Source organism: Cebus imitator, unplaced genomic scaffold, assembly GCF_001604975.1.
Source record: "Cebus imitator isolate Cc_AM_T3 unplaced genomic scaffold, Cebus_imitator-1.0 Scaffold114, whole genome shotgun sequence".
NCBI lineage: Eukaryota > Metazoa > Chordata > Mammalia > Primates > Cebidae > Cebus > Cebus imitator.
This window is the reverse complement of record NW_016107429.1, coordinates 2,313,460-2,330,094: the sequence shown is the minus strand read 5'-3', so window position 1 is coordinate 2,330,094 and position 16,635 is coordinate 2,313,460. Positions and strand designations below refer to the sequence as shown.

The 16,635-nt window shown below is 33.9% G+C and overlaps 1 non-coding gene across 1 annotated transcript; it reads left to right on the top strand.

The window, feature by feature from the left end:
• The first annotated feature begins 5,713 nt into the window (after positions 1 to 5,713).
• On the top strand, positions 5,714 to 5,820 carry LOC119472720. Its single transcript, XR_005201898.1, has one exon. It is a non-coding gene; the product is annotated as a U6 spliceosomal RNA (small nuclear RNA).
• The last annotated feature ends 10,815 nt before the right edge of the window (positions 5,821 to 16,635 follow it).

Here is a 16,635-nt window from a genome sequence, read left to right as displayed (position 1 = left end):
TTGTATTTAAAATTTATTCAAATTAAAAAGAGTTTATCTTTCTTATCTGTAGGAAGAGTAAGTTCAAATCTGAAAATAGAATTTTTTTAAATCAAAGCTTTTCCAAATAAGCATGATAAAAATATTTATCATGACTAATAAAATCTTAAAATATAATAAAATTACATGAACATTTCCAACAGATATTTTAAATTTTTAAATACACATTTTATGGCAATTATTAAGTTTTCTTCTAGCTATGTAGTGTTTATTTTCAGACATCATCAGAAATATTTAAATATCTCCTCATATACATTCATGTATTAAAAATCTCACATATTTTATGTATATTTATTTTATTTTTTCTTGCTTTTATGTGATTTTTCAAGTATTGTTGTGTTAGGGCTGGGCGCCATGGCTCACGCCTGTGATTTCAGCACTTTGGGAGGCCAAGCTGGGTGGATTTCTTGAGATCAGACGTTCAAGACCAGCCTGACCAACATGGGAAAACTCCATCTCTACTAAAAATACAAAAATTAGTTGGGCATGGTGGCAGGCACCGGTAATCCCGGTAGGTTGAGGCAGGAGAATCGCTTGAACCTGGGGTGTGGAGGTTGTAGTGAGCTGACATTGCACCACTGCCCTCCAGCCTGAGCAACAAAGTGGGACTTTGTCCCCACCACTGCAAAAAAAAAAATTGTTGTGCTAGACCATAAGCTAAATGATTACTACAATTTCTCTTAACCTAAAATATTTGCTGTCAACATTTATGTGAGTTTTTTTAAATACTTCAATTTTGTAAATTTACCTTGGCATTATTTGTATGGAATTTTATAACCCTTTCTTTCTTCTTGAAATAACATTATTTCAAGGCAAAAACTTGAAATTTAAATGCTCATTGTTTGAGTCACGCAATCTTAAGTATTGGGGACCTGGCTTTAAATAAAGACATAAAGTGTATAAATGCTCAGTCAGCTTAGCACTAAATACTCTAGGGCTCACAAAATGATTGCTAGTAACTAAATCTGGCTTCTTTGGTATAGCAATTAAAAATTCTAACTTTTACAAATTTGGCATGTTATATAATATGGTAGTTAATCATTTTCAAGTAAAAACAGGTATTTTAAGTTCAAATGTTACAAATCTTATGTGAATTTACCTGTAAGAAAACATTCTAAATTATTTATATAAGTGTATAAATAAAATTAGGCAGTAAAAATATGTCTGTTAAAACTATACCAAAGATTTAAAAAATCATTTTAGACTAATTACATTCATAGCCTCAATTGTTTCCCTCTTTCTGTGCCCATGTACTTTGTGATATGACTTTGCCATTCATCATACTGAAGAATTAGTGTCGTTCATTCCTTCAGCTTGGAGTGATTTTGTGACTGACTTTATCACAGAGATTGTAGCGGAAATGATATGCCAGCTCTGAGTCTATCCCTGAAGAAGTTTTGAGTATTTTCTCTTGCATTCCTATGCCTCCCCTATTCTTATGTATGAATATTATGCATCAACTTGTCAGGCCATGAGAAGCTGCAGCATGACCTCCATTGGCTCTTCAGACTACAAGCCTAACCCGCAGATTTTGAACTTGTCATCCTCCGTAATCATGTGAGCCAATTCCTTACAATAAATTGTTTTCTCTGCATATATACATATACATGCCCACTGATTCAGTTTCTCTGGAGTACAGTAATTAAGACACCATGAGAATCTACTGGATGATAAAATACAAGTTGAAAGGAGCTGCCATATTGGCCCTACCCAAAGCCGGTATAAACTATCAGTAACCAATTCAACCAGCAAAGATGAGCAGGATCTCCTGACTCCTGCTGATTTTAAATGAAAGAGCAAGAGATATTTTTTCTATAAGCCACTAGAATTTTTGTAGTTATGAAGCACTATTATAACAATAAATTACTTTGAATTATTAAGCTTTTCTTAAAACTTAAAATTTTGGGTAGGGTATTTCAACAGGACATTGTTTACTAAATGAGTAGCAGAGTTATATTTTGTTCACTTTTTTATTTGTTTAATTAATCATTATTTTTTTTCTTTTTTTAAATTATACTTTATCTTCCGGGAAACCTGTGCAGAACTTGCAAGATTGTTACATAGGTATACACATGCCATGGTGGTTTTGCTGCATCCATCCCCACTTCACCTACATTAGGTATTTTTCCTAATGTTATCCCTCCCCAACCTCCTCACCCCGTTATTGCTCCCCTAGCCCCCACCCCTCAACAGACACCAGTGTGTGATGCTCCCCTCTGTGTCCACGTGTTCTCATTGTTCAACAGCCACTTATGAGTGAGAACATGCGGTGTTTGATTTTCTGTTCTTGTGACAGTTTGCTGAGAATGATGGTTTCCAGATTTATCCATGTCCCTGCAAAGGACACGAACTCATCGTTTTTTATGGCTGCATAGTATTCTATGGTGTATATGTGCCACATTTTATTTATCCAGTCTATCGCTGATGGGCATTGGGGTTGGTTCCAAGTCTTTGCTATTGTAAACAGTGCTGCAATGAACAACGTGTGCATGTGTTTTTATAATAGAACGATTTATAATCCTTTGGGTATATACACAGTAATGGGATTGCTGGGTCAAATGGAATGTCTATTTCTAGGTCCTTGAGGAATCACCACACTGTCTTCCACAATGGTTGAACTAATTTAAACTCCCACCAACAGTGTAAAAGTGTTCCTATTTCTCCACATCCTCTCCAGCATCTGTTGTCTCCAGATTTTTTAATGATTGCCATTCTAACTGGTGCGAGATGGTATCTCAATGTGGTTTTGATTTGTCTTTCTCTAATGATCAGTGATAATGAGCATTTTTCATATGTTTGTTGGCCTCATATATGTCTTCTTTTGAAAAGTGTCTGTTCATGTCCTTCCTCCACTTTTGAATGGGCTTGTTTGTTTTTTTCCTGTAAATCTATTTAGTTCTTTGAAGATTCTGGTTATTAGTCCTTTGTCAGGTAGGTAGGTTGCAAAAATTTTTTGCCTATTCTGTTGGTTGCTGGTTCACTCTAATGATTGTTTCTTTTGCTGTACAGAAGCTCTGGAGTTTAATTAGATCCCATTTGTCCATTTTGGCTTTTCTTACCAATGCTTTTGGTGTTTTAGTCATGAAGTCCTTGCCTACGCCTATGTCCTGAATGGTTTTGCTTAGGTTTTCTTCTAGGGTTTTTATGATGTTAGGTCTTATGTTTAAGTCTTAATTTTAGTGTAAGGAGTCAGGAAGGGGACCAGTTTCTGCTCTCTGCACATGGCTAGCCAGTTTTCCCAATGCCATTTATTAAACAGGGAATCCTTTCCCCATTGATTGTTTTTGTCAGGTTTGTCAAAGATCATGTGGTTGTAGATGTGTGGCATTGCCTCCAAGGCCTCTGTTCTGTTCCATTGGTCTATATCTCTGTTTTTGTACCAGTACCATGCTGTTTTGATTACTGTAAACTTATAGTATAGTTTGAAGTCAGGTAGCATGATGCCTCCAGCTTTGTTCTTTTTGCTTAGAATTGACTTGGCTATGTGGGCTCTCGTTTGGTTCCATATGAAGTTTAAGGTGTTTTTTTCAAGTTCTGTGAAGAGGGTAATAGGTAGCTTGATGGGGATAGTGTTGAATGTATAAATTACTTTGGGCAGTATGGCCATTTTCACAATATTGATTCTTCCTAACCATGAGCATGGAATGTTTTTCCATCTGTTTGTGTCTTCTCTTATTTCCTTGAGCAGTGGTTTATAGTTCTCCTTGAAGGGGTCATTAACATCCTTTGTTAGTTGTATTCCTAGGTATTTTATTCTCTTGTAGCAATTGTGAATGGGAGTTCACTCTTGATTTGGCTGTCTCTGTTTGTCTGTTATTGGTGTATAGGAATGCTTCTGATTTCTGCACGTTGATTTTGTATCCTGAGATTGTGCTGAAGTTGCTTATCTCCTTAATCAGATTTTGTGCTGAGGTGATGGGGTCTTCTAAATATACAATCATGTTGCCTGCAAATAGAGACAATTTGACTTCCTCCTTTCCTAATTGAATACTCTTTATTTCATTCTCTTGTCTGATTGCTCTGGCTAGAACTTCCAATACTATATTGAATAGGAGTGGTAAGAGAGGTCATCCTTGTCTTGTGCCAGATTTCAAAGGGAATGCTTCCAGTTTTTGTCGATTACGATATTGGCTGTGGGTTTGTCATAAATAGCTTTTATTATTTTGAGATACATTCTGTCGATACCTAGTTCATTGAGAGTTTTTAGCATAAAGCGCTCTTGAATTTTGTGGAAGGCCTTCTGTGCATCTGTTGAGATAATCATGTGGTTTTTATCTTTGGTTCTGTTTATGTGGTGAATTACATTTACAGACTTGGGTTTGTGGAACCCACCTTGCATCCCCTGGATCTACTTGATTGTGATGGATAAGCTTTTTGATGTGCTGTTGCAATCTGTTTGCCAGTATTTTATTAAAGATTTTTGCATCTATGTTCATTATGGATATTGGCCTGAAGTTTTCTTTTCTTGTTGAGTGTCTGCCAGGTTTTGGTATCAGGATGATGTTGATTTGTGTTCTCCCAAAATTTATATGTGGAAATCTAATCTCCAATGTAATAGTATTAAGAGGAGGGCCTTTTAAGAGGTCATTAAGTCATTTGGGCAGAGACCTCCTAAATGAGATTAGCATCCTTATAATAAAAAGTTTCAACAGAGATTCTTTTTCCTCTTGCACCAAATGAAGACACAATTAGAAATGCCATTTATGAGGAAGAGGCCCTATTCCAGACACTAAACCTGAGCTCTTCAGCCTCTAGAACTAAAAAGCAATATATTTCTGTTGTTATAAGTTACTTAGTTCTAAGACATTGTGTCATATCAGGCTAAGATAGGTCCAATTATTATAACATTATAAATTAAATGTTCAATGTAATTATTTTTTGATATTGGGTGAGATACTGTTGATGACCTGCCCAATTTTTTGTTTGTTTGTTTCCTGGAATAACACTCAAATAAACACAACACTAAAATTTTGGGCTGCTTTTGGAAAATTCTAATCTAAGGCAACTCACAAGATTGATAAAATTCCTCTGAACTATGATGTGACAAAGAGAGGTAATGTAATAAACGTTCTGCTCATATTACAAGTGCAGCCTGCTTCAGATTTCTTTTTCTAGTGAGTTAGTAGCTATATTCTCTAAGTGTTTGTAGATTTACTCTAAAAGAGGAAACAGATCTTGAATTATAGCTGTTTGACATCACCATCTGATTATAGTTCTAATAATTTATTATTGTTATCTGCCCCACAAATTACTTTTTTTGGGGGGCAATGGGGCTAAGATGGGAGTTATCACCTCTTCATCTCTCAGAATTTTCACAGTGGCATTAATCTTTGATGTCTTCTCCAAAAGGGGTTAAACCAATATCTTAAATTTGAAATGAGGGTGGGAAGTTACTAGGGCTTCTATTAAGCCTTTACTACCATAGGAGCCCTCACATGAGTCCAGCTACTATCAGTGGATCCATAATTCCACTAGAAGTAGTGTTAGATGGATTTGAGCTCTCTATTTAATCTCTGATTTCTTAAAGTCTCCATTATTACTCCTGCACATTTTGAGATTCTTATGATAAATGTATGCTCAGAGTTTATATCTAATATAAATACAGCTATTAATGTTTTCCAAGTTTACAGTCACCCAGAAAATGGAGGATAATCAAAGAAATATTTATGGAATAGTGCTCGCTTCGGCAGCACATGTACTAAAATTGGAACGATACAGAGAAGATTAGCATGGCCCCTGCGCAAGGATGACATGCAAATTCGTGAAGTGTTCCATATTAAAAAAAAAAAAAGAAATATTTATGGAATACACATGTGCCTATGAATCAGGACGAGCTTAGTGTTAGAAACTGTGTTAACGACATAAATTCCCACTACCATGAATTACAGTGCTTAAATTTATCCTTTGATGTATGTCAAGCAACACCTTAACCTGGTGTATATTTATTTTATTTCTAGATACCCCATGATTACATAGCCATCACTGGTGATCCCTCATTAAATAGTATTTTGCAACTATTTTACTCCTGTGGCTTACTGTGATTCTCGTGCTCAAATCAGCATCTACTCCTCCAGGATCATGTCATTTCTACTGAGATGATGAATTCCATCCCAGTATCCCATACATCATCTCTGACCTACAAAGGTGAAGCACAAAAGCCTTCAAAGTTGCTGGTGCCCGCCAACCTAGAGAATGGAATATCCTCTAAGGCTTTATAGGATTCACTAAGCAGTTTGCACATAGTGGATTTGATCTAAGAAATCTATTTTCTGCAACCTAAGATTTTTTTCTCTATAGTAGACCTAGAAACTTTGGTAATTTCAAATTCATTAAATGTGGTCCAATATTTAGTTTAGGCTTTGATTACACAACCTAGCAGACTATTAAGACCATTCTAAGGAACTCAAGTCAACATATGGAATCTCACTTTCTAGAACAGTACATATATGTAAGGAATTTTATCCATTTAAGCCTTATAGTTACTCCTCCTTAATCTAATGCTCTTAAATACCATTTCCACATAAAGAAAATAACTGGAAATTTGAACAACTGAAATATTATCTGATATATTTTAATAAGAAACTCATCTGCTGTGACTATCAATTTGCTAAAAAGAATAGTAAGTTGAGGATGATCTCTCAGGAAACTCATAAAATCTAGATAAGAGAGGACAGAGACTTACACCTGAGATGTATCAGTGGTGATGGTAAGAAATGGTTGAATTTTATACCTAATTTAGAAATAAAACTGATAAGATTTAATGGCATTATTAGTTTGAATTTGTTATTTGATATAGAAGGCCAGGTTCAAGAATTTTGAGCAACAGAGTGAACAGACAACTTACAGAATGGGAGAAAAATTTGTCAAAATATACATCTGACAAAGGTCTAATATCAAGCATCTATAAGGAACTTAAACAAATTTACAAGAAAAAACAAACAATACCATTAAAGAGTGCACAAAGCACATGAACAGAAATTTCTCAAAAGAAGAAATACATGTGACCAACAATCATAGAAAAAAACGCTCAAATCACTTGTCATTAGAGAAATGCAAATAAAAACCACAGTGAGATAACATCTCACACCAGTCAGGATGACTATTATTAAAAAGTCAAAAAATAACAGATGCTGGAGATGTTGTGGAGAAAAATGAACACCTTTACACTGTTGGTAGTAGTGTAAATTAGTCCTACCATTGGAAGACAGCATGGTAATTCATCAATTACCATGAGACAGAAAAAACAACACAGCAATCCCATTACTGGGTATCTACCCAAAAGAATATAAATAATTGTATTATAAAAACACTTGTACATGTCTATTCATTGTAGCACTATTCACAATAGCAAAAATATGGAACCATCCTAAATACCCACCAGTGACAGACTGGGTAAGTAAAATGTGGTACATACATACCATGGAATACCATGCAGCCATAAAAAACAATGAGAGCATGTCCTTTGCAAAGGCATGCATGGAGCTGGAGGCCGTTAACCCAAACAAACTAATGCAGGGAGTTACTATTTACCTTATTTACTAATTCAAGTATCTCATGTTATCACTATAAATGGGAGCTAAACTATGAGAACACATAGATAAATAGAAGGGAACAGTATACAATGTAGCCTACCAGAAGGCAGAGGGTGGGAGGAGGGAGAAGATCAGGAAAAATAACGAATGAATACTGAGCTTAATACCAGGGTGATGAAATAATCTGTACAACAAACCCTCATAATGCAAATTTATCTATATGCTAAACCTGCACATGTACCCTGAACTTAAAACTTAAAAAAAAGATAACTTTTGTTGGTGAATTTGTCTAAAATATTTCAAACATTTTTGGCCTACAGTCACTTTACTCTTTATAAAAGCTATTGAGGATTCAAAAGAGATTTTGTTGACATGGGTAAAATATATTGATATTTATTGTATTAGATACTAAAACAAAATTTTTTTCAAATATGTATTTGTTAATTCACTGAAAATAAATAATAGTAATCCAATACAAGAAGCTTATCATGCACAATTTTATTTGAAAATCTGGCTAAAATTTTCAAAAATAGTGAGAACAGCATTGCTTTACAATTTTTCATGTCTTTAATATCTGGACTAATAGAACACACTTGAATTTTCATAATCAGTTACATGCTGTTTGAGTTAAATTATGTAAAGACTATCTGGTCTTACACAGATATGGTACAAGAAAATGGAGGCATACATTAATAGCTTTTTCAGAAAATTGTGTTTCTACTTCTTAATACTACAATAAAACTTAAAAAGAGGTAGTTTTTTTAAAGGTTAGTTGCAATGTAGAACCTGAAAGCTTATTTATAAATTGCATACTGTTTTACATTAGCCCATCTGAACTTTGAATGGATCTTTTATGCCTGCATGATTTTGTAACATCATGCACTGATCATTTGGAAAATATTAATTCATGGTGTTGTACAAACCATTCCAATTCTGACACATTTTATCATGCAACTTCAAATATCTCATTCATAAATACCAACCACCATGAATCTTATTTGAAAAGACTTGAAGTATCGGGAAACTGTCAAGCTCATGGTGGCAGATACAACCTTTATGAAATTCTAATTTTCCACTTGAAAGCTAGAATGTTATCATTGGCAACAAATGCTCTCAATTTCTTGAAAAGACAAAATTGCTTTATTTATTTTCGAGGAAATATCTGCCTAATGCCTAAATCTTGACTACTATAATTTTTGTGCCAGCAATTATTTCAAGTGAAAACCTTTTTCCATGAAATAAGTAGTTAGTTCAGCTTGTAACTGAAAGAAGTACATAAGTGCTTTTTCTCGAGGACATCATTGAACATTGGTATTCAGCAAAAATACTTCTCAACATACTTTCAATTTTGTCACATATGATGGGGAATTAAGAAAATTAACAATTTGTACTACTTCATTAGGACATTCTTAAGTAAAGCTGTCATTTGTTTGTGTGTGAGTGTGTGTGTATGTGTATGTGTATGTTTGTGCCATAAATGCATGGCAACGAAGAATGTGATGACTTGCTAGTACTGTCAGTGCCACTGTTTTAATTTGTACTAAATTGCTAGCAGGTCTATGCACTGTTGCTTTTGCTTCAACAGTGCAAATCCTAGCCCAGTTTTTAAAAATATATACCAATTAAATCTCAACATTATTTTTTAAAAATTATTTTAAACAGAAACATTCATCAGATTTTGAGATCCATTGGCTTGGAAACTTTATGATTCAGGAGCAGGAGAAATGAGCACGGGATGAACCCAGGGATATTCTGGGTCCACTATGTGATGGAAGTTGGCAAACATTGCTTTTACGCATGACTCCGCAGGCCCCCTCTAACCCATAAACGATGGTAGCATTCTGTGTATCATCAAATATCTGATGGTTATCCAGGGGTTAATGATGCCTCAGAGCCAGCGACAACTATACAAACATCTCAGTATATTCCTTTCTCCATATATTATATCCTTGGAAATGACTCTGAGTGCCACTGGCACTATATAAACATCTCAGTATATTCCTTTCTCCATGTATCATATCCTTGGAAATGATTCTGAGTGCCACTGGCAAATAACAGAAGGAATATTAGTAGTATATTCTTGTGCACTGTCATGCAATATTTCTTCAAGAGTCCTGGGTCTATTCTTTCTCTGAGTCTGTGAACTAACCCATGTCTGTTTGCAGAAGAGGATTTTACTCTATTGTAGTAGGTAATATCTGGACCTTATTTACTAAGTTTAAAGTTATAGATATATAACTTTAGACGTGTGTGTGTGTGTGTGTGTGCGCGCGCGCATGTGCGCACGCACGTGCATGCTGCATCAAAATTGTCTCAAGAAACTCAGCATCTGTGATATATATGTGTGTATATACATACATATATATATGTATGTATATACACACATATATATGTGTATATATATATATACACATATATATATATATATATATACAAAATAGGATTTGGAAAGACTGGCTGTATATTTTTCCCGTAGGAATTCAATGACTGATTAACCACCTTCCAAAGATCTTACTATATCAAACCATTTTGATAACCAGTCAGCATGGCTCATTTTTATAGAAAAGTATCTGGTAATCATAGGTTGCCTTTTAGCTTCTGCTATTTCAAAATCACATTTTTCTTCTAGCATCTTTCACAGACTATGAGTATAGCCATTGCAGATCTTTCTAAGGACGCCGGTATTCTGTTCTCCAATCTACTTTTCATCACCTTGCAGAATTATCTGTTTAGGCTCTCCTGAAGTATACAGTTAAGAAGAAAAAGAAGACCTTGTATGATAATCTACATGAACCTTTATATTTTATTAAATTCTGCATTTCCTTTATTAGAACATAAAAGGAATTTCTGGTCTTCTAATCTCCAGTAGTCCAGATTTCAGTCAACCATTTGGATAATTTTCAGAACCACCTGAATATACTCAAATTAATTCTTTAAATGGAGATCATTGTTTTTAATACACCCTTATAGATAAATATTTTTGCCTTATCTAAAATATGTTTCTTCTTTATGGTTGTAACAAATAAAAAAATCAATTTCTACCAATATTACTCAGCTATAAGTTACAACAATGCTACAATATTTTTGACATATGTAATATCTTTCAGGTAGAATTTTGCGCTTGTCCCTCAGAGGATATGTTGAGATCTGGGCTGACTTATGGATGTGATGGCAATTGGAACAATTTGGGTGCAGTGTGAGGTCAACTGGCATTCCCTTGCAAGGTAGCTCCCTAAAGAGCATTCACTATATTGTTTTTAAATAAGCCAAGACTAGCCCATTACGCAAGTCTGTCACATAATTATACTCATGGTATCTAAATTCATCTAAGGATCTCATTCCAATTCTCACAGTTCCACTTTATTCCAAAATTTCCTAATTTGAAACAATAGATATGACAAGAATATGAATTAACATACATGGCAGCTTGGTCAGGTACAGTGTCTCACAGCTATAATCTTAGCACTAAGGGAGAGAGAGGAGGGAGGCTTGATTGTGCCCAGGAATTCGAGGCCACCCTGGATAAAATAGCGCTACCCTGTCTCTATATACACACAAAAAAATAAAAATTAAATAAAACTTATGTGGTAACTCATCAACTCAAAGTATCAGATCCAGAATATACTGTGTGAAAACAGCTCTGCAATTACAAGAAATAAATTATTTTGGATAGTTGAATTTTCCTGGCTTTTTGTGCTTTGAGCCATTAATTTCAGTTTTGTGTTTATTCTCTACTTCTTATGGTAAGATTGAAGGAGACAGACCATGCACAATTTGTGTTACCATTAATATGTCTTATTGCAGCAAACATTTGTTTTTTTGGAGAATTATGTTAATTGGCTATTCACTCCAGGTAACCAGATAATATAATTTATGCAACTATTTTGCATATGCCATGATCTACTGTGGCCCATTTTTCAATAATAGGTAGATAATAATTTATTTAATAATACCCAATCAAATAATAAAATTATTTTTTTTCTTTTTTTTTTTTTTGAGACGGAGTTTCACTCATGTTACCCAGGCTGGAGTGCAATGGCGCGTTCTCGGCTCACCGCAACCTCCGCCTCCTGGGTTCAGGCAATTCTCCTGCCTCGGCCTCCTGAGTAGCTGGGATTACAGGCACGCACCACCATGCCCAGCTAATTTTTTGTATTTTTAGTAGAGACGGGGTTTCACCATGTTGACCAGGATGGTCTCGATCTCTTGACCTCGTGATCCACCCACCTCGGCCTCCCAAAGTGCTGGGATTATAGGCCCGGCCTATTTTTTTTCTTTAAGTGTCTGTTACAACTTCTGGCTCCAATATTGCACCATTCAAAATGAAACCAGAAAAAAATCAACTACTGTTAACATTTTAGGGTAAAATTGTTAATATAAGAGTATAATTGATATAATCTTTGAGCTCTGGAGAAAGGGATTCAATAGGCAATTCTTATAACTAGTGAATTAAAGGCAAGAACAAACAAACTTCAATTGCTTAAGTTCAGGAAAATCAAACTGAAATAGACAGCCACTCCTCTGCTCCCATATCTTTTTCTTGCTGTCCAAGAAGAAAGAAACTTGACATGGGAACACTAAGTACAAACTCCACCATCAAAATTGTCTCAAGAAACAGCATCTGTGATTTGGCTAATTAGAAGGTTTTAAAACAGGAAAAATGTATTTGTCCTTTTTTGCATTCAAATATGTTATGAATTCAGTCAATTGAGATTTAATTTTCTTCCAGAACTCCAAGAGTCTTTTCTAGTTTCTATATTAAAAAGAGATACAGAAAAAGTTGTAAATGAATACAAGTGTGTATCTTCTATTTTCAGTTCACTATGTCTGCATATTGCTTATTACCTTCAGTAGCTTCTTACCGTCTTCAATTTTTAAAATATTAAGTAAGCATAAATTATGTTCTAGGTACTCTAATAGTTGATAAGAAAATGGTAAGCTTTATAAAGCCTAACATCAACAAGATAAGGCCAAAATAAAGTAAATAATTTGGACAAGTGAATTGAATAGGGAAAATATAGCATAGTATGGCAATGAATGGGGAAGGTATGTAAGGTGATGGAGTGTGAAGGAGTGAGTTGTAAACTGATAAACAAAGAAAAAACAAACTGGTTAAGCTATTCTATGTGTGGAAGGCAGGGCATTAGGCCTTATCAGACTCCTAATGATTTTTAAAAATAACTTCAACTTGTATTTTAGATTCAAGGGGTCCAAGTGCAGATTTCTTGCATGGGTATATTACATGGCAAGGAGGTTTTGGGTGTGAATGATCCTATCGCCCAAGTAGTGATTTTCACTCTTATGAACATAATAATAAGTCTTCAAACAGATGTGATTTCTTTCAACACATTACCTGACCCAATGTTTATTTTTTTAAAAAGAAGCTAAACTGAATTACAACCTGTAATAGGAGAAAAAGCTTCATGACATTGGGCTTGGTAATGATTTCTTGAATATGACACAAAAAGCACAAGCCACAAAAGTAAAATTAGACAAATCAATTCAATTACATCAAACTAAAAGTCTTCTGAACAGCAAAGGAAACAATCAACAACATATAACGTAAATAAAAACCATATAACCTAAATAATGAAAATATTTGTAAACCATACATCTCATGAGGTAATCCAAAATATGTAAGGAACTGCTACAATATATGGCAAAAACACCAATAATCACATTAAAAAATGAGCTAAGTACTTGAACAGGTATTTCTCTAATCATCAGGAACATACAAATTAAATCATAACGAGCTAACATTTGTTGGCACAGCTATTATGAGAGAGAAAAAATGAGAAATAAAGAAACAGAGAAGGAAAACGTGATGGTAAGAAGGTGGAGAAATTGGAACCCTGGTACACTCTTGGTGGAACTGTAGAATGGTGTGATGTGGAAAATAGTATGGCAATTCCTCAAAAATTAAAAATAGAGCTACCATATGTTCCCAAAATCCCACTTTTGGATATTAATCCAAAACAATTGAAATCTGTTTCTTGAAAGGATATATGCACTTCCATGTTCATTGCAGCAATATTTACTATAGCCAAGCTATGGAAACAATCTAAAAGTTCAACATGTGAATAGGTCAAGAAATATAGACACACATACAATGAAATACTATTCAGCCTTGGGGAAAAAAAAAAAGAATTCTGCCATATGAGACAACATGAATGAAGCTGGGGGACATTATGTAAAGTGAAATAAATCAGTATCAGGTGGACAAATACTGCATGATTGCACTTACATGAGGTATCTAAAATAGTCTTATAGAAACAGAGAGTGGAATAGTCATTTCCCAGAGGTAAGGGTAAGGGCAAACAGGAAGTTGCTTTTCAGGGAGTATGAAGTTTCAGTTATGTAAGATGGATAACTTCTACAGGCCTGCTGTACAACATTGTGCCTACACTTAGCAATACTGTATTGTACACTTAAAATTATGTTGAAGATAGCTCTCATGTTAAGTGTTCTTACTGCAATAAAACAATAAATACAAATAAATTATAAAAATAAAATCAGTATACTACGCAAGTAATTAAATGGTTACTTTTTATTCTGATAGTTCAAGGGTCTAGACTGAGGGTTGGTTTTAGGCCCAAAGAATGGTTTAATCTTTTAATTGTTTTATTTTACAAACAATCCTAGACATTTTATGTAACAGGTTACACATGACTTCACATCTCAAGCCCTGCCAAATGTATGTGCATTTATAATGTACCCAATACCTTTACACTCACTTGAATGCCATATTACAATCATTTGTTCCATGAGAAGATAAAGATTAGATGTTGCATAATACCACATCTAGAATTCTAATTCCAAATGTAATGCTTTTTTGAATCATTCTTACTATCTCTTAACAATATCCAGATAACTGAATGACATGATACTGTAGTTAAATAATGCCTTTGTAACTGGTCAGATAATTTGAGAGAAAATAATTTTCCTGTAATTTCTCTAAGCAATTTACTTAATACTATATTGATTTTTATTTATGTAAAAAGAAATGGTTGAATACTATTGATTTGCAGGCTACAGAGAGTTTAACAGTTCATAAAAATACTTAGATTCAAATAGAATTTGATTAAATAGGAAGACTTTTGAATCCTACCATTCTCTACACTGCTGTTTTCTCTTCAAAGCACAAAAGTCACAAACACATGAGAAATTTTTGTTGCTGTTTCTACAGTTTATTTTGCATCCAAACTAATTGCTTTAGATTAGCACAGAATTGTTCACATACCCCTAGACAGTAACATGTACAATTTAGATAATGTGATATACTCAGTGTTACATTGCTGAACTTACTGCTGATGTTCTAAATCAAGCAATATCAAGAAAAATGTACCCTGAAGTGTTAAGACTTTTTGGTTTCATTTGTTATGCACACTGCTACAGAAATTCAGATATTATAACTTGGCATAGTGTAAGGAAATTATTACAATATACAGGCTTATAAAATTCTCCTCTTTATCCAGAATTGCCTGACTTCCATATTGTAATGGAATCTATGTGGACAATAAAATTCTGGTAGATTTTGTGTTAGTTTTAGTACCTTGGATAAAAGTAACAGAATCTGATTTTCACCACTCACACTAAAGGGTAAAGCAAAATGTCTGGACTAAGCTAGAACCCTAGGCTTCACAATACTTAGAATAAAAATAAATTGTGGTGCTCTCATGAAGGAGAATCAATATCAACTGACCAAAAATTAACCACACTTTCTAAGGCAAAATCATCTATGTCATAGTTTACCTTTACCTGGGACTCCTAGAATCTCTACCAAAACCACATACACACACACACACACACACACACACACACACAGACACACACATCTTACTAGGTACCTTTTTTCTATTAACAATTTTTAAAATAAAAATATTTGGAGAAAAAGAAGCTTATATCTATGCTTTAATTTATAAATAATTATATGTAACACTGGAGAATTTTATTAAAGTAGAATAATTTTAAACTACAGTGTTTCTCTTTATTTTTTTTTCTTCTCTTTGTTTTCCTTTCCCTTTAGTCTAAACAGGTAACAGACAATTCAATACACTGCTGAATATTTAGAACATTAGTTTTTTAAGTAGCAGTAGGTTCCTCTTTTCCCATAGAACAGGGCTGGGTTTTACACACATAAAAATAAAAATTTATCATGCTAATTGTAGTCCAAACAAAGCGTAAATAATGATAAGAAATTTCATTATACACTTTCTTGACTGATTTGGAGAAGCTTGATTAGAATGCATTTTTTCATTCTTTGATGTTTTGAATGCTTACATGTTATGGATTTGTTAGCATTTCTGTGATACATTTGCCCTCTATAAAGGTCAAGTTGTGTGTCATTGCTATTCTAGCTTAGTATACTGTCACTATAATATTGAAATCTATTCATAAGTAATGAATGGTCCAAAAACTTGCCACTCTGCAAAATCTAAACTGAACCTGATAGAAATAGTCTCTTTTTTAAGCAAAATAAGCTGTAAACAATTTATTCTTATTATTTAATCAGGGAACCATATCCCAGTAACAAGATGAATATAATCTTATGAAAAATCAGTTGCTGTCTGAGAAATGTCATACTGATTATTTATTTCTGGAAAATGGAATTTCAATTTTGGTACTCTGAAGTCCTTAACAGAGTTCTCTAAGAGGCATGGTTTCATTGTAAGCTGAAGTAATGTCACCTTAATTGTCATGACCCTTCCTTGAACAAAGAGGATTAAAATGTTTGTTACGTAAAAAGGACAAGTGACTACAGAGAGATTATTGATTAATGGCTTTTAATTTTTTTCAGGGGATGTTGCAACTAAATTCCAAGAGAACAACAATAATGATAGATATTTCAGGTCAGGAATTAAGGAAAACAGATTAAATATTTGTAGTAATGCCAAATTTATAAATTTTTAAATCCACTGTACACTTATTTCAACCAAATCACTATCTTTGTCATTGCACATATATAATCTTATTTTATACCCACAACCATATTTACTATATGATACTATTGAATAGATGAAGGAAATATCCCAAAGAGATGTAAAGTCAAGCTCCAGTGTTAGCT